The following is a 19,296-nucleotide window of genomic DNA, read 5'->3' on the forward strand; positions in this document are numbered from 1 at the left end:
TTTGTTTTTGTTTGTTTGTTTGTTTGTTTTTATGGGCTTTAGTCATTTCTCTTTTAATTTTTAGTGACTGTATTTCTGATATCTGCTTTTGAACCTGAAATACACATTCTCTGATCTTTCCCTTTTACTTGCCAGGAGCTTTAAGGAAGCAGCTTCGCTAGTTACATCCTTTAGAGAAAAACACAACAGCCACAGGGTCATCTTATTATAAACTGTGGGCATCACGTTTAATGTCTGCTTTTGATGAATTTCCCTTTGTACTTTTATTCATTTAGACACTCTCGTAAGCACTCATAAAGAGCCTTAAAGTGTTCTTCATTTTCATTCTTAGAAATTTGCATGGAATTTTACATAGTATAACAGAAATAGATAATGGGTTTGTAAAAAGTATAAATTAAATATATACGAGGCAGTCTGAGTGACAAATATCCTACATCCTTTTGGGCATTTGAATGTTTGGTCCCCAGTTTGGGGAGCCTTGGGGAGTATAGCCTTGCTGGAGGAAGTGTGTCACTGGAAGTAAGCTTTGAGAGGTTAAAGACGGACTATTTAGATTTTCCTTTCTATGTCTGCTTCCTGTATGTGGTTTAAGATGTGAGCCCTCAGCACCTGGCACGGTGGCTGCCTGCTGTCATGCCTCCCCACCATGATGATGACGAACTCTTCGCTCCTGGAATCATAAGCCTCAATTAAACCCTTTTCTCTATAAGTTGCATTGGTCATGGTGTTTTGCCACAGTGAGAAAAAATGACTAGCACATTTGCTAATATAAATGTACATTTTATAAATTACTATCAATTTTTTTTGTTATTAGCTATGCTCATGATAGAAAAAGCTTTTGAAAGTTGAATTCTGGAGGCCTGATATCAAATTTTGAAGTACTTAATATACATAATCCAATATGGGAATATATAAAAGAAAACTTAGTTTAAAAGAAGTAGTCTGTTAAAAAAAAGGGGGGGGATGCTATGCTATTGTGGTATAGCAGAGCATGACCAAGCTTCAAGGACATTTCCACATTTAGTCCTTTCCAGAGAACAACCTTGTGATGGAGGGATATTTATGTGTGTGTTTATACATACATGTATATTTCCTGATATATATGGCTCATTGACAGAGCACTTGCTCAGGATATGTGGTGTCTTAGATTGATCTTCAGCATTGACAAAATATGAAACATTCAAGTTGACATTAGTTATATCTATGGAAATCAGGAATGGAATTAACACAGAAGATTCCAATTTATCAACTAGAAAATTTATTGGGATCAACTACTCTTCTTCTAGGAATTTGGGTTCTCATATGTGTAATAAACTAATTTTATGTATGAATATGGGAATATGTACAATACAATGAAGCTATAAACAGGAGATATAAACTATGTAGTTTATCTTTATATGTAACATTAACCACATAAATCACTTAGGAAACATGAGTTCCATTGCTATAGAATAAAACCTACACTTGTTAGAACACCAATTGCAAAACGAATTCCTCTTCATTTACTCATACATTTTCTTTTGTTCATTGGTATAAAAATGAATTGTTGGGGCTAAGGAGATCAGTTGGGGGAGTGATTGCTTCAGATGCATGAAGACCTGAAGTTAATCACCAGAATCCATGTGAACAGTTGGCATGTGCTGAGTGCTTATAATCACAGTGCTGGAGAGGTGGAGACAGATGGAACCCTGGATCACTGGCTAGCCAGCCTAAGCCAATGTGTGGATTTCAGATCAGTAAGAGACCTTGTCTCAAAACTTGCTTTCAGAAGAATGACATGCAAGGGTATCCTCTGGCGTCCACATACATAGACACCTACACACACAGGCTAAACCCACATTCACGTACACATTCAAAAAACCATCTAAGCAGGGCAGTGGTGGTGCACACCTTGAATCCCAGCACTTGGAAGGCAGAGGCAGGCAGATTTCTGAGTTCCAGGCCAGCCAGCACTTGGAAGGCAGAGGCAGGCAGATTTCTGAGTTCCAGGACAGCCAGGGCTACACGGAGAAACCCTGTCTCGACAAAAACAAAAACAAACAAACAAACATCTGAACGCAAATTTAATTTCTCTGAAAATGGAAAGCACACTGAAATGCCCATAGAAATTGATTGACAATTACTGTTACTCACATGTTATCTTTTTATGATTGGTGACCTGGTATTGTAGTTGTTTGCTTTATCATAAGTTGTATCGTGATTACTATAGCTCCAAACATTCAAACCTAAATGTGTGGTGTGCTTACACGCAAACACAGATATGCATGTGCAAATAAACACACATAAGAATATGTTAAAAATGATGTCAGCAAGTGTAACCCTCCTGGCTTGAGGGCTGATTCTTCAGACCCTGCCTGCCTCTCATAACCACACCTCTCTGCCCACCTCCTGCTATTTGCCACGCCTCACTCCTGGTTCCAGTTACCTCGGAAGTCCTGCCTCTACAGAGACCAAAGAAGCTGCTGATTGGGCCTATATGCTGACTAACTTTGGGGAGGGGTTTTGCTTCACCTATTCTACCTGTTGGCTTGTAACAAAGAATTCATTAAAAAATGGAAGATGACATCTGTTGTCTAATTTTTAAGGTGCCTTCCACATAGGTAAGATTAATTATGGCTAGCCAATTTTCTCCTGACTCCATATTCCAGAACAACCCTTCCCTATGGTTACCGCTGGACGGTAACAAGCAAGTAAGCATGTACTCTCAGTGAGTACATCAAAGCAAGAGATGGAATCGCTCTCTTCATAGTCTTCAACAGGTCCAGCATCCCAGGAACAAAAAGTGACCCACTATGAGGCTCCATTGAAGGCTGGACAGCATAAATTCACAGATAAGAGAAAGACCCTGCATACACATGAATACCTCCTGATTGTCCATATGCCACCATGCGTATACTTTGTGCCCCGCAGAGATTCTAAAACTTCTACTGTGCTATAATATGCCATACTAGAATCAGGGAAAAGGCTCACCCAGTGGAAAACTGAGGGACACAGACTACCCTCCATTCTTACCACAGTAAATGTTAAATGGAACATGTATAAACGTCTCCACAAGACAAAATACTTAAAACATTATTTGCAAGGGCATATTCCATATGCCGTTTCTGTTCTGAGGGCAAATTAAACATGCTAAAGAACATAATTACAGAACTGGACGCAACTGGCCTAGGAACTTTGGAGTCTAGTATGGACAACTGAGAGTTACAACAGCAACAAAAAAGACATAAGCAGGAGGCCCTCTGTTTGAAATAGTCCTGTGGTCACTGGATTTGGGAACTCATTATCTGCTCCGTAATCAACAGTAGATTTTGACTAGCCTCCCCTTTGTCACATCCCTCATGCCAGATTTAGATGTCATGACAGTGACTTTTTGAGAACTCCTCCTTCTCCAAGTCAAAACGAACTTCTCACCAGACTTCTCACATTTGATTTAAATGAATCAAAGTTAAATGCCAGCCTATCTTTTCCAAGCCATTGCCTCAGACTATCTCTTCTGGATGTATTTCAAACAAACTTAACCCCCGCTGTTTTCCCATAGATGCCCTCTGCTCTCCTGTTTCTGTGTTTTGCATACACTATTTGCCCTCTCTTGAACACTTATATGTGAATACACTTTTTTCACCTGGAATTCTGTAACTATGGGCTTGCTCTCATATATTTTTTCCCAAGATGCAGCTATAACTTACCTCGTCTGGAGAACTGTTTCCCCATACTTTCTAGCAGTAATCAGGACCATTTACTGAATGCTGGCACTTCCCAAGAACTGTGCTGTAGATTTCATAGATTTACTTAGAAAGTGAGAAAGCACAGTATAATGTACAGACTGCAGGATGCCAGCATTCAAATTCTGGCTCCACCACAGATTATCTGTAAGCACATAGATATTTATGTTCTGGGCTTTTTTGTGTTCTCCCATAAATGGAGATAAGTTGGCTAAAACCAATGTGTAAAAGCTAGCGGCTTTCTATGTGACATATGTGGCATGATAACAGGACTAATGCTTGATAAAGTTGCTATGAAGATTATCTGAAACAATTAATTCCACAGGTAACTTTGAAGAATTCCCAGTGTGGTGTAACTGTAACCATAAGCACTGGTGCTGTCACACCTCATGGACGGCCATGAGGTAGATATCAGTGTTCCCACACAAGAGACAGGACCACTGAGGCTAAGGAAGGTTGGAAACGTGAACATTTACACAACTGCTAAGCAACATACTCAGTGGATAGATAAAGCTGTGAACTCTGAAGCTCTCTCTCTCTCTCTCTCTCTCTGCCTCTCTCTCTCTCTCTCTCTCTCTCTCTGTCTCTCTCTCTCTCTCTCTCTCTCCCTCGTCTTTGTTTTAGAACTACTAATTTTCTTGAGAGTTAAACAATATGAGCAAGACCATAGTCGCTAACATTTATTGTGTTTTTACTGTGTGCTGTGTGTAGCACTCAACACTAATCATGGGTTGTCACACAACTCACAGCTGCTTTAGCAAGCAGGGACCACCACCATCATTTACTAGAGAGGGAAACTTTGCTTCAGACCTGATTAAAAGCTTCTTTCAGGTGGCAGAGCAGGTCCACAAAGCCAGATTTACTGGAATCAATTTGTGCCCAGGTGAAGTGACTACTGGTGTCTTTTAGGGTTTGAATGTCATTTAGGACTTTGTTATTGTGTGTAAAGCAGATAGACTTGCCAAACTGTCAGAGATAACAAGATCAGGACCCTGCCCAACTCAGCACTGCCTACCTGAGTTTTTTATACAATAAACACCTATTCAGCATTGAATGGATGAACTTGACAATGGAAGTTTGATTATGGGGAAACAAATGGTTCTTAGACAATGCTTGGTATCTCTACTCACACTTAACTAAGACAATAGTTTCAAGCTCATTTTTCTCTGGATAACTAATAAATTAAATGAAACTTTCACATTAAGTAAAGTGAAATTGGACCTAAGTTGGTGTCATGCATAAAGCTTACTGATCATCTTTTGTTTGTTTTGCTACCTGTCTCATCTTCTCCATCTATAAATGCAAGATAATAATATCCCCTGGGCAGGAGAGATGGCTCAGAAATTAGCACTTGCTACTCTAATTCTAGTCCCAGTTCTCATTCATATAGGGTAGCTCACAGCTGTCTGTGACCCAGATCAAGGAGATCTGATGCCTCTTTTCTGCCCTCTGAAGGCACTGAACATACATGCCATACATTCACATAAATACACATACACAAATATACACATACATAAAGTTAAAAAAAATGCCTCCTTCATAAAATTGTTATTGGGATTGGAGCTTTTTCTAAAGTGGAAATGAAATTTTCTACAAAAATGGTTGCTAATACAATGTAAATATTAATGAATACCATTTAAGATTGTGATACATCCAGATTAAGGACTAAATAAAGTTGAGCTTATAAATAAAAACATTCATTTTAGGTCATGTCTTTAAACTTTTTAAATCATCCCAGTAACTTTTCTTTCCTACATCTAAGATCTTCCTCAAGGTTTAGGACAAATATTATAAAATTCATATACATGATGATGAGGGAATAGCAAATGCCCTGAAAGGGCAAGTTTCTAAGAAGTTAGTGGGAGCACAGCCGTTTTGTGATAAACAGCTTCATTCTTACCCCAAGGGACTCAATCCTCAATGGATGCTTTGTGTTGTTAAGAAGTGTGAAAAAGGCAAAGGTCTCCCAGTGAAGACAATCCTTTGTTCGCACCTCACTGGGAAACTGGATTTCAGATGTAGCAATCATTTTTGTAGAAATTTTCATCTCCTATTTAGAAAAAGTTGTGAGTTTAGAATTGGTGAAAAAGGAGAGTCAATAAAAAACAAACAAAAACAAAAAGATAGCACAAAGATTGCCCGAAAAAGACACTAACACTATTATGGTATTCATCTCGCCAAGTCTGTCTGTCTGTCTGTCTGTCTGTCTCTCACTCACTTTCTCTCTCTTTCTCTCTCTTTCTCTCTCTCTCTCTCTCATGCACATACTGTCGGTGCATCTCTCTGTCTCTGTCTCTCTCTCTCTCTCACACACCTACATACATACACACACACACACACAGAGAGAGAGAGAGAGAAAGAGAGAGAGAGAGAGAGAGAGAAAGAGAGAGAGAGAGAGCTCCTTTAATAAAGAAACCCATAATACACGAAGCTGCCGCATTTGGAGGTTGCTCAGTTGACAGACTGGATTGTGCTCCCACCAGATTCCTATGGGAAGCTCTAACCTAGCCTGCAATGTGACTGGATTTAGAGAGCAGTCCTTCAAGAAAGTAACCAAGGTTACAACAAAACCCATAAATTATCTTGTATGCTAAGTTAAAAGAATCCATTTTAAAAGAGAAAGAATTTAAGGTTACGTAGAATTCACAATCATGAGACCCCAGTCTTGTGAACTGGGGATCCCTGAAAAACACCACAGCTGTGTTTAGGATTTCCAAAGGCCAATTGACTGTAACATAAATGATTGTGGAGAGCTGAGATGTTGGAAGTCCAGAGACAAATTATCTTGGGATAGCTTTAGCCCCACTCCACTGTTTAAGATAACATTCATCCTTGAGACTATTAGGCAAATTATTTCTAAATGTACTAACAAACAACGAATTTCCACCAAGCAAAAGCCAACAGTGTATCAGCAAGCCCTTGAGACCCACTGCAAAGATCCCCCTGCTTTCTACAGCCTGCCTACTGCAAAGTTCCACAGATGTGTTCAAAAGTGTTCTGGTTTACCATAAAGCTTCATGCAACTCCTACCACATTGCAATGGAGTACTGGAAGTGACTTATCCTTCTGTTCTTCAGCCATGGCCACTCATATTTGGCTTCAGAATAAACTAGCCATTACTGCTCTTGAGGTGAGCACAGGATTTGGTGCTGACATCTGATGAGCAGAAGAAACAGCTTGTGGTCAGAGAGCTGTCCCCTAGTCCATAAGGATGAGGCCACCCAAGGGCCCAATGAGAAGGTGGCTATCTGCAGCCAAGCAGTCCGCTATCATGATGGCATGGCCTTTGCTGTCTCTCAAAACAGTGAGAAAGCACATGTCTGTTGCTACAGCTACTCATTCTTTAGCCTGAGCAGTCCAGCACACTGCCTTTGAGCAAACTACTCACTACCCTCCTGAAATAAAGTTATATGTACTAGTGAAGAATGGAGAAAGGCCTTCCACTTCTTTTAAAGTCCAGAAGATGCCATTGGGTCTTCGTGACTTAATACTGCAGACAAAAAGAAAACCAATTAACACACCCAAATATAACCTTCCTTTTAGAGTTTCTCTTTATTAGCAATGTCTCTCTGAAGTACCTGCCTCTAGGCATCATGCTTGGACAAGAGCCATAGGAGGGAAAAAAAAGCCACATAGCCAGCAATGTACTTAGCAGTAAAACAGGGTCTTTGTTACAAATAGACAATACCCCTTTTTCTTCTGAAATTCAAATTCTTTCTGGCTCAGTGGCTTTTTCCATTGAGTATTCTTAGGTAAGTCGCACTTGGCGGGTTTTGGTTAAAGGGAGCAGAGGAAAGTAGGGTCTGGTGTGATGTACTATGGACCCTTTGAAGCCTGTGAGCTCAATGCAGTCCTGTACTTAAGCAGGAAAACGGAAGCCTCTGACTTTGCCCTCAGTTTGCCCTCACAGCCCCACACAGTTCACAGCACAAAATAAGCCAGCTGACAATGAGGTCATTTCTGATGAAGCTAGACACAGAAAAGAGCATAAAATAGGAGGACGTGTGGCTTTAAATTGCGACTTGGAGGGAGACCAGGTTGTGGTGGGGAATTCCTCTCAGGAGAGACATGTACAGGGAAGGGACTGGCTATGCTAACATGGGAAAGAAAACTCTGAGCAATTAGTATAGAGAGGCCTTGTATGAGGAATTAGCTTGTTGGGTCTAAACTTCAAGATGAAGGATTAAAAAAAAATGGTTGGGACAAAAATGGTCCCAAGAGGAGAAGGTCAGGAGGGGTCAGGGTCCATCCTCAGTGCTGGAGAAGCCATTTCTGGAACGTGGGTCTGAATTCTATTTTCAAAAAGCTTGTTATCCTGAACCCCGCCTACAACCTGTTTTCATAAATAAATACTGGGACATGGTTATGCCTGACCATTTAAGAACTGCCTGTAATTGTTCTGGGGACACAAGGAGATATTTCAGTGGTGTGATACATAGAGCCACAAATCTAAAATATTTACATTCTCGACCTTCGCAGAGCATGTCTGCTGAGTGGAAGCAGCCGGTAGGCTGTGCAGTTAGCTATCCAGTAAAAAAGGTGGCCGTGGCTGTTCCACTGTAGTTGGTGGTGGCACAGATGTGGGGGGTGGACAGATCTAGGACATGCTTTGCATGAAGGGCTGATGGAATCTGCTAATGAATTAGTGGGAGATAGAGGGGAAGAGAAAAAGGAATCGAAGTATTTTGGGCTAGAACAACTGAGCAGATAGCAAAGCCATCTGCTGAGGCGGGGAGGTCTGGGGGAGGAGCCTTGCTGTAGGAAGGACAGGCAAGAGGAACTCTGGGAGAATGTTCATTTCAGGCCATCTTTCCACAGGAAGGTCTCTCTGTTTCTGTCACTCCACTCCAGAACAGTGGTCCCCAAAAGCAACCCAAAGAGTTCATTAACCTTATCACTTCACAATGTAAAGTCCACAGACCCGTAGGCTTAAGGAGTAGCATTTTTCTAGACAATGACCTTAAACCCGTCTGAAGTTGGGGATCATGCTTGTCCTCAAAAGCCTAAGTCATGCTTAATCAATGGCTATAGTAGATGCTTAATACGTCTTGGTTTTGAGCCAAAGCAATGGCTCAACGCATTTACAGAAAACTTACAGCATCAGACACTATGTTATTAAATCATGTTACTCATTCTGACAAAAGTCCTGCTTGCTTGCATAGAAGTCCATATGCTAATGGGCAGACTTAGGAACTTGGGTTTAGAGGAAGGATGCAAATGTTGACCCTGCAAGGTGAAATCAGGAGGTATAAATAGTGAAGAGGAGCAGCCACCGACTAAGGGAAGTGGTGTAGCCTTCCTGCATGTAATTGCTCCCTTATGGCCACTGAGTGCTGCTCTTTGTGAAGATGGTGGCACACAGAATTGCCAGCTTTGATTTTCCAAGAGAAAATTTAAATCTACTTTGTTAATTATGGTTTCTTACTTTTTTTTTTAGAAAAAAACAGTGTTCTAGAGCAAATATTAAAGATCTGACCCTAGCATATTTTCTTCCACCCTGCAAGTATGTCTGGATGTTGATGTCCATCTGTCTGTGATTGTCGGTGTACTGTGTGTGCATGAGTGCTCACTTAGCAAAGGCCTTTCTAGTGGGAGAAAAGTGAATCGGCCTTGATAAGAACCAGTGCGCCTGCTATAAATCACTGCCCTGTATGCTCAGCCGAATGCATCTTTTGCTGAGAATGTTTCTCACAATAGCCAAGAATTGCTGCTCACAAGCACTTGCCTTTTGTGTCAAGAACACTGTAGCCATTCTGATCCTACCTCATGCCTGCAGTGAAGCATCCTATTATATTGTCTGAGAGGTTCATGGCTGCCTGTAGTTCTCCTAACACAAGGATGCCACCAGCTGACATCATTGTGCTGCCAAACAGTTGGGAACTAAGATCATTAAGTGTTTCTCCTATTTTTGTTTGTTTGTTTGTTTGCTGTTGTTCTATTTTAAAACATTTAAAGTGTGTGTGTGTGTGTGTGTGTGTGTGTGTGTGTGTGGCAACTTTGTGAATATTTTTCTCTCTTTCCTCCCTTATGTGGTGGGCTCCAGGGACTGAATTCAGGTCACCAGGCTTGTGATGCTCTCTGGCCTGTTTTTTTGCTTTATACAGTTGAATTCTTGCCATTGAGTTTATTTCTTTGGAGGCTGGCAGTCATGTTGATGACTTCCACTTAAATTAAATATTTAATTTCACAAAAATTGGAGATTAGAAAACACTGTCACGCTGGGCAGTGGTGACACAAGCCTTTAATCCCAGCACTTGGGAGGCAGAGGCAGGCAGTTTTCTGAGTTTGAGGCCAGCCTGGTCTACAGAGTGATTTCCAGGACAACCAGGGCTACACAGAGAAACCCTGTCTCAAAAAACCAAAAAACCAAAAACAAACAAACAAACAAAAAACCCAAACCAACCAAACAAACAAGACACTGTCACTGGCTTATTGATTCAATTTTTAACACAACAACCCCAATAGTGTAGTAAAGGAAGAAATTGAGCACTTAAAAATTCTAACAATCCAGTTAGGGGAATGATTACTCAGGGCCAATTATACTCCAGATTCTATGCTCTATTCCAGCATACAAAGTGAATGGACCATTATCCACACCCATCAGCATAGAGCTGTCCATTGAGAGAGATAATTCATAAATAAATATATGGAGAAACATACTATAGTAGAAATGTTGCAGGATGAGTCAGGAATTAATAATGAGTTAACAGACGCAGAGATGGAAGAAATCCAGGCCTAAGAAAGAGACATGGAGAGGATTGCTCCTGCATTAATGCTGACTAGAGCTGCTCTGGGCTCTAGGTGTTGTATGTAGTTGTATAAGCATACTATTGTCTTAGCCTGGGAGCTGTGACCATGCTACCAGCCCCTCCTGGCTTAGCTCCGGAATCAGCTGCTTCCAGCTCCAACCTGGCCTCTCTCTTTAATCACCTTACCATTCCACCAGCCCATTCCTAAGGCCCTAGAATCAGTGAATAAAGGAAAGACAGACAGCTTTATTATTTTAGAACTTGCCGGCTAGACACAGTTGCTGGTTGCAGAATCTCCTCCTGAAACTCTCCTCCCACCCTAAACTTATGAGCTAACCCCCACCAACCTTCTTGTCCTCTGCCCATAGCAGAGGCTGCAAGCCCTAGCTTCCCTAAGACCTTACATGAACAAACAAACAAACAAACAAACAAACAAAAAACCCTCCCCTTCCTACATCTGCCTTTTTCTCCTGAGCAATTGGCTCCTGGCCTTCTTTATTGACATCTAGGTGTATGAAGAAGTACATTCTAGCTGAAAGAAGCTAACAGCTACAAAGTCCATCACAAGAAATTATCAAACATGAACATATAACACATTCTCACGATGATCCAATAAGTTAAGCGTGCCTGTAATCCCCATACTTGAGAAGTAGAGGCAGAAGGACCATTTTAAGTTCAAGGCCAGTCTGGTCTACATACATTAGAAGTTTCAGGCCAACTAAGCTTACAAAGTAAGACTCCATCTCATGAACAAAACAAAACAATGCCTAAAGCAGGTCGGGCATCACCACCAGTGACACCGCAGATTACAGGATTATAAGTGGAGTGACTGACAGCTTGAATTTTGCAAATTCATAATATGAATGAAAGGCCCACTCATGTTCAGATGGGAAAATCAAGAGAAAATAATCGGAGATATGGGAGACATAGCTTGATTATGGAGATTCATAAAACATAATAAATGGAAAAGTGTCTACACTCAGGAAAGGTGTGGAGCTGAAATCCTACAATGGAAAATTAACAGCAGTCATGGTTCCAATAGGCATGGATATTGACCGTAACATTTAACTTGGTATTGGGTCCTCTCCCCAATGCCTCTGCAGCATCATTGTTCTTTGACTGAAACTAGGAAAGAAGGCATGATTGTGTTTACAATTAGTTTATCTACACAATTAAGGTCTTGGTTGGCATGAGAAAATTGAACCTTCTTAAATTCAAGGACTCACAGTGAAAGCAGAGCTCATTTAACTTAATCTGAATGTGTGTGTGTGTGTGTGTGTGTGTGTATGTGTGTGTGTGTGTGTGTGTTCTGTGTGCTAACAAAAGGCACATGGAATACTTTTCAATGAGACATCCATGTGGAAGTCTGATGAGTTTATCAGTGTGAAGAGAAGAAAGCAATACATCTGCTTCAATGAGTTTTATATCAAGACTATTGACTGAGATTGCCATTTGACTGCTGTGAATTAAATTAAACCCTACTTGTTAGAAATGATTACTTTTCAAAATACACTACTTTTTGAGATTATTCTTAGATATCACAATGACTGAATTTTCATGGAGAAATAAAATTATATAAAAGACGTATTTCACTCATGTTGCCAATTACAGGAAAAACCATTTGACTTAGTAAAAATCGAAGAAAACTGTCAGGGAAGCTCCTGCCCTGGCTTTACCCTGCTGCGCATAAAGATCAGGGCGTACTGACCAAATAGCCTAAGTTCTGTGCATACTTATTTTCTGAGGTTTCTGTTTTTGAAGGGACCTTCATTCATAAAATGTTGTCCTGCCCATAAACATTTAACAGAAAAGAACCTATTTGACATGATAGGTTGCATTTATTCTTTTGTTCAGGATTTATAATAGCATTATGAATGAGGTTTAATAAATCTCCAGAAGACAGGTGTCTGTGGGAGCTCACCTCAATGGAAGGGAGATAGGGACAGGTCACTGGAAAAGAGACTAGGAGGAGAAAAAGAGAGCGAACAACTATTACCCGGTGTTCGATTTTTCTGGTGTCCAAATAGGGTTGAACAGGGCTGAACATACTTTTCTGTAGATATGACTGAATATAAATAGCCTGGGATTTATTCCCCACCCCCAGTGCAGCCATTGTCTCTGGATTGACCATCTGTTAACGCAGGTGAGCAGTAGTGAACAAAACAACAGACATGCAAGCGAGGAGGTGGGAGAAGGCAAGCAAGGAAACAGATGGAAACGGAGCGCTGCACTTCCTGTGTCCCAGAAGCCACTAGACTTCATCACAGTTTTCAATAGGTGCTCGATAAATGCTTTGAACTTTCCTTGGTCTTTTTTTTTTTTTTTTTTTTTTTTTTTTTTTTTTTTTTACTCCTTTCACATAATTTACATTGTTTAAAGGTCACTGAGTATTCCGAACTAAGAAAGAAACTAATCTATCACTTACAAATGCAGAATCCAAGAGCCAGAGGTGCACCTGTGGCGGTGGTTATCTCTCTATGGTCCTTTTCTCTGGTGAGGTGTACCGTGGCGAGGAGGGAGGAGATCTTCACAAATGGAAGTTCTTACTATCTCCGTGGGAGGAATAGAATGTGTGGCCTTAGGAGACCACCTACACACGCAAACGGCTGAAGCTAGTACCGATAGTTGCACCCAAGTCTAGAGGAAACCTTTGAGAAACTCATATCTTTTTCCAAATGACGGGGCCTGTTCAAATCAGCTCAGTCAGGGATAGTAGCCAGACTAAATCACAAGGGTGTGGGTGAATCCTGGCTCTGACCCTAAGCTTGAACCTAGCTAGCTGTGTGCTCCTCAGACCCTGGCTGTTCATCTGTGAAGTGAACAATCACAGTAATACCTAGAATACCTGCCGGTCAGAGAAACTGTAGAAACCCAGAGAGATAATAATTGGGGACATTTAGTAACGTGCCAGGCCTTCAGTAAGAATTAAATACATTAATCTATGTTGTTAGCAACTTTTTAGAATCCTGCAGGGGTAATAGACTTGTATCTGATGTTAAGTATTAGTCACTCTACAATGCATTAATACAGTATATTTACTTTTAATAAAGATATATTAGAAAATTGGAAAACTTTGGGATTTACTTTAATCCAAAGTTTTTTCTGTTGTTTTGCTTTTTTCAAATATATCAAGTAACAATACAAATTTTAATTTGTTTAAATATTACCTGGAATTCTAAAAACTCAAATAAAAACCATATCACATCCTTTTTAACTTAAAAAGGAAGCAGATTTATCTATTAAAATAATTAACATTCAAAATACACAAGTTTAAAATATTTTGTAGTATTTACTTCGGGAGCCAATGTCACTCTGAATTTCATTAAACTCATCAACTGGCAAAAAAAAAATATTCATCTTAGAAGTTGTATAAAGTAGGTATATCAACAAATAGCTTTATAGGTTTCAGAAAAAAATAAAGGTCTCTGATAATCCCTCTGACAGCACTGCTACTAGGCCAAGAATGAGAGCAAAGAAGTGCTGGGGTTATCAGAATGTCACCCAGTGGTTGCCAATTTTACAACTTTACCTAAATCATTATAGAAAAGTTCATAGCAGTGTATCAATTAAAAGATTTAACTAATTTCTATCTGCAATGGAAGTCTCAGTAAGTAATGGCTAAGATGTAAATGAAATCCAATTTAAAGAGAGGGTAAAAATAACTTCTTTGAAAGTACAAATTTAATATGAAATGGACCAAAGAAAATTATTCTGGATAACTTAAATAACCTGTATGCCATATGTCAGAATAGGTTCCAGGTTGCAACGAACGACCAGATCTTTGAATAAACAACAACTTCCAAACATGTTTTAGTTATAGAAACATCAAATAACTCCTGGTTGGTTTTGTTTGTCAGCTTGACAAAAGCTAGAGTCATCGGAGAAGAAGCAACAGCAATGGAGAAATTGGCTCCATCGGATTGGCACATTTGTCAGGCATTTTCTTGATTGATGTAAGAGAGCAGCTTGATGTGGGTAGGACCACTTCTGGGTAGGACCACTTCTGGGTAGGACCACTTCTGGGTAGGACCACTTCTGGGTAGGACCACTTCTGGGTAGGTGGTCTTAAGTTACATAAGAAGGCAGACTGATCGAGCTCTGGGGAGCAAGCCAGTAAGCAGCACCCCTCCATGGTCTCTGCATCGGTTCCTGGCTGCATGTTTCTGCCTTGAATCCCTGACCTGGTTTCCTTTAATGATGGATTGTGATGGGGAAAATATAAGCCAAATAAACCCTTTCCTCCCCAAATTAGTTTTGGCCAGTGTTTTTTCACAGGAGCAGAAAGTAAACTAGAAAGCAAAATGCTCAAAGTAATTGACTCTAAAAATGTTAATATTGTGTGTAATACCAATCTCATTAGAACACAGCAAAAGTCTATATATGCATGCAAAACTAAACCCATGAAGGAACGAAGGTCCCAAGTGAGACCTTTGGAAAGTGTACTTCTCATAAACTTTTAGTGTTCTTTTGCGGGTGCTGAGGATCAAGCTTAAAGCTCTATAAAAGCTAGTACAATATCACTGAGCTATATCTCCAGCCTTGATAAACTAAGTTGCTGTGATAAACAACTCTACATATCAAGAGATCTATCAAGTCCTCTATGTGTTTCTGAAAAGTGTATAATCTGCTCTATTGTTCTTGGAAAGTTCTCTCCATCTCTTTACACCTTCCTTTTACTTTCAGCGATAAAGATCTCTAAAGATAAAGAGAGAAGCAACATATTTTAAGGGTTACAGAGGGTCTTATGATTGTTTAACCTGACATCTATTACCCAGGAAGATAATTAACAGGACGTTTTTTTGTTGTTAATGCATTCCTGTGGTGTTTTTTCAATATGACTTAACAATGATGAAGGACAAAGGAAGGAGGATACAATGGAGGTGGGGAGAATGGAAATAAGAGAGGAAAAGAAGAAAATTTCCAGAATGTCTTATTGAGTAGATAAGACATCCCTCGTCCACTATAGCATTGCGTTTGAAGTGAGTTTTGTGGTGTACATAGTCACACGTGGAGTAGTTTGCAGTGCCTCTATCCTAGATAATGCATTCCCCACAGAGCTGTGCGCTTACTCTTAGAACGTGGTTCTAAGGTTCAGGGAGATGAGGGGACTATAGTAGAGAGTTTGAGAAGCATCAGATAGTGTGACGTGGAAAGGGTGGCTGTGGCTTTTTATAGACTGGATACACTGAGGGGAGTTCTAAAGGTGAGGATATCTATGCTGTGGTTTGAGTGACAGAAGCACTGTGAATGGTGAGAGAAGAAGGTACCAAGTAAGTGTGTGGAAAGTGAGTGTGAAGAAGAGACCAAGGAGCACACAAGGACTGTATGGACAGGGGCTAGATGTGAGGAAAGGAGGACTTTGCATCAGGCCTCATGGAGGTTAAAGTACGGTGAGTGTTATGGTTAAGCCTCCTTGAAGCTGCATGTAGGCTTGTTCCATCAGAATAGAAAGTTAAGATGCTAAGGCTCTCTCCCAGCTTCCACACAGAAGAACTAATGATGTTCTGTGTCCTCAAACAGACTCAGCTTTATTATATTATCACTCATGTTTTGGCTTTCACCCCTCTCCTTTTTAGCTTTCAATAAGACCATGGGGAAAATATCCTAAAAGGGAGATCCAGTTCACTCTTTAACAGAGTAAAAGGCTAACTTTACCCTTATGGTTATTCTATACATCTTATAAATATTCATAACCACATCCTGAAAATCTATAACACAGAACTCAATAGGCTACTACTCCTTTCGTGTCAGGTCCACCCATTCTGAAATCAATCCCTTCCTCTTTCTTTTCTTCTCTCTCATCACTTTGCTTTACTTGAATCTTAGCTAACTTCTTTGAGAAAAAAGAATTGAAGATAAAGTTTTCATAACAATGGAGAGATGTATGAAGTAAGTTATTAGGGCTTCGTAAATTTTGACAAGAATTTTGTACTTATTACACAATTTAGGAGAGAAATTCTGACCTGGTTTATGTTTTGCAGTACCTCCCTCTCTCTCTCTCTCTCTCTCTCTCTCTCTCTCTCTCTCTCTCTCTGTGTGTGTGTGTGTGTGTGTGTGTGTGTGTGTGTGTGTGTGTGCATGTTGGTTTGTATAATGTTATTAGTTTTGGGAGTAGGGGATTTTTTTCAAGTACCAAAGACTGAACCCAGGTCCTTGCACATAGTGGGAGTGTTAATAAGAAAATAAGGTAAAAATGTATATTTGCTGGATTATGTGAATAATCCATACAAGATGGGGAGAGTGAGTGATTCTGGGAAATGATAATTCAATTTCAAAGGAAAAGGCCTTGAGATAAGAGTAAATAAACAGAACCCATAGGTTCTTTGCTGACTTGAAGAGCTTCAGGGGTATTCCTATGGTGAAAATATGAGGCATGTCTACAAAGTGAATATAATTTAGCTATAACAGCATACATGTCATAGGCAAGCTTTAGGGAAACATGAGTTACTAAAGAGTTACAGAAGAGCATAGACACTTATTACTTCCTTTAATATTCAATACTGCCTGCTTTTTATAATATTTTTGAAGTTATAAATTTTCAGAAAATCTCACAAGTCAGGGCTTCTCCACCAATGCAGCAAGAGAAGAACTGGCAAATACATAGTTATTTGCATACAGAAACTCTGCATGACAATGTGGTACTCCTGGTGGTAAATATCAACCTCTGCATTAACTCCTTATACCCTTAATAAACACTCATGTAGATTTAATATATGCCAGCACTTTTATGATAATTCCATAAATATTAACATACTTAAAACTGCACAAGATTACTTTATATGGGTACCATCATCATTCCCATTTGAGTCCCAAGGAATCTGGGGTACAGAGATTAGGTCACATGTCTGGTCACACAAACAACAGATATGGAAGCTAAAATAGAAATCTGACCCCAGTATCTTTGCATTTGACCTCTCCACTGCTAGTTAACTTCATCTTAACTACCACCTTAACAGGAAAAGTATGCTTCTATACATAAGCTAAGTATAGAGCAACCTAAGAAAGGTTAAACAGCTTTCCTCTCAGAATCACAGTATTTCAGTGACCCTCAAATGTTTAAATCTGTAATTTTTATCTGAAATTGAGCATTCTCATCACAGGCATGGGATGCAATGCTTAAGAGACTCACAGTGCTTATGGGGCACCCTAGTTCTTTTTCTAGCACCCATGGCCAGAGACTTAACGACATCCCATAACTCAAGCTCCAGGGGAACTGACACCTGTTCTAGCTTCTACAGGCACCTGACTCACATAGGTACCCAAGACATGGATACACACACACTCAACATTAAATCTTTAAGGAGAGAAGGTCTAGAAACAGTAAAAAGGTTATATGTTCCGTGTGAAAAGGAACTTTCCTACTGTGAGAATGGAAATGGATTACGCTATAGAGATAATGAAGAAGCTTTTTAAAATGGCATCATGGGCATGGATGTTTAAAATTCTAGTAGCTACTGACTTTTAAAAGGTCATAATCTGGATAAGTGTTATTCTATTTTAAATGCATTTTAAAGCATGAGATTAAAATACACATATCATATGAATATTTCCCAAAATAACTCATGTACATAGGAGACGGGAGAAAAAAAAGCTTTACAGACAAAGTTAAAAAGAAAAGAAGGAAGACCCAGATTTGTTGGGCAAGTGTGAAGACCCACGTCTGCATTCCAGCATCCACAGGAAGGGCAGTTGAGGGAATTGTGGTGCCTGCCTGTAACCTCTGCTGGAGGTGAATGCAGCTGCGGCTGGCCAGACAGTTTAGCTGATACGAGGCATTTCAAGTTCAGTTAGAAACCCTGCCTTAGAAACAAAAATGAACAAACAAAGGCAGGGAGGCCACAGACACTGATGAAGGATGTGAAAACATCAATTTCTGGCCTCCATGGAGGTCCACAAAGGCAAACACACACACACACACACACACACACATACACCACACACAAAAGCTGTGGCAATAATAAAATCAGATCAAGAAAGGTTTAAGGTTTATTGAATATAATTGTTGGCACTGTACATACAGGCACACAGAGTTTTATAGAAATAGTACTTTTGAGTTTTCTCCGTTTGCATCTGAAGCCTACAAGGAATAACTTCTATATCAATGAGCACTGCAGAGCCTGTGAGAGCAGAACTCAGGTATAACTGGACTCCATTAAGGATGCGTGGGATGAGTGTCACACTCCTCTGTATTTGTGTGTGTTTCCAGAGAGGACTGACATGTGGAGCTAGAGGGAGGAAGGGCTCTCCAATAGTGCCCAGATGAGGGTACAGTGTGACAGTATCATTGAGACAGGCAGTGGTCTCTATTTGGAGGCACTAACTGTTCTATTGCTCTTGCTTCCAGCTGTTTCTTTGGCTTTTCAATGGGGACTCTAACAGTATGGCACCTCCACACTTTAGGCGCTGGACTCGGATGGCAAACACATTCACTTTCTGGATTTGGAATCAGTTCTCTGCCACCCCATTATAAGGTACTTTTTTTGCTGGACGACCCCACCTCTATTTTGCAAGCCAATAGATCACACATCTCCTCTTGCAATATAGCAATCTTTGACTACTACAGATCCTTGTATCCTATAATGCCATCATGAAATTGTACTGTAATTTATGATATTTCTTTCCACAATTGAATTGTGTATTCATTTGTTAATGCTATTGTAACAATTTAAATATAAGATGAAAGTGCTGGCAGGTTCTGCCTGGGGTCTTTATTCTAGACTTTCAGATGTCTTTCTCGCTGAGTTCCCACGGGGCTTCCTCTATGCGTGCTTGTTTCCGAGTCACTTCTTGAAATGATACCTGTCATATTTGACGAGTGCTTTATG

General features: G+C 40.1%; 1 protein-coding gene across 5 annotated transcripts in view; it reads right to left on the bottom strand.

The window, feature by feature from the left end:
- The window catches only part of Jakmip2 (janus kinase and microtubule interacting protein 2), a 157,529-nt gene that overhangs the window by 115,722 nt on the left and 22,511 nt on the right, over positions 1-19,296 (bottom strand). For 2 of the 5 annotated variants that reach the window (XM_031365598.1, XM_031365596.1), the window contains exon 2: positions 5,623-5,772. The exons of the other annotated variants lie outside the window; for them this stretch is intronic. The gene's annotated coding sequence lies outside the window, so the exon portion shown is untranslated. The remainder of the gene's footprint in view (positions 1-5,622; positions 5,773-19,296) is intronic. 5 annotated transcript variants of the gene reach the window in all.

The sequence above is a fragment of the Mastomys coucha genome, unplaced genomic scaffold (assembly GCF_008632895.1).
Source record: "Mastomys coucha isolate ucsf_1 unplaced genomic scaffold, UCSF_Mcou_1 pScaffold13, whole genome shotgun sequence".
Lineage (NCBI taxonomy): Eukaryota > Metazoa > Chordata > Mammalia > Rodentia > Muridae > Mastomys > Mastomys coucha.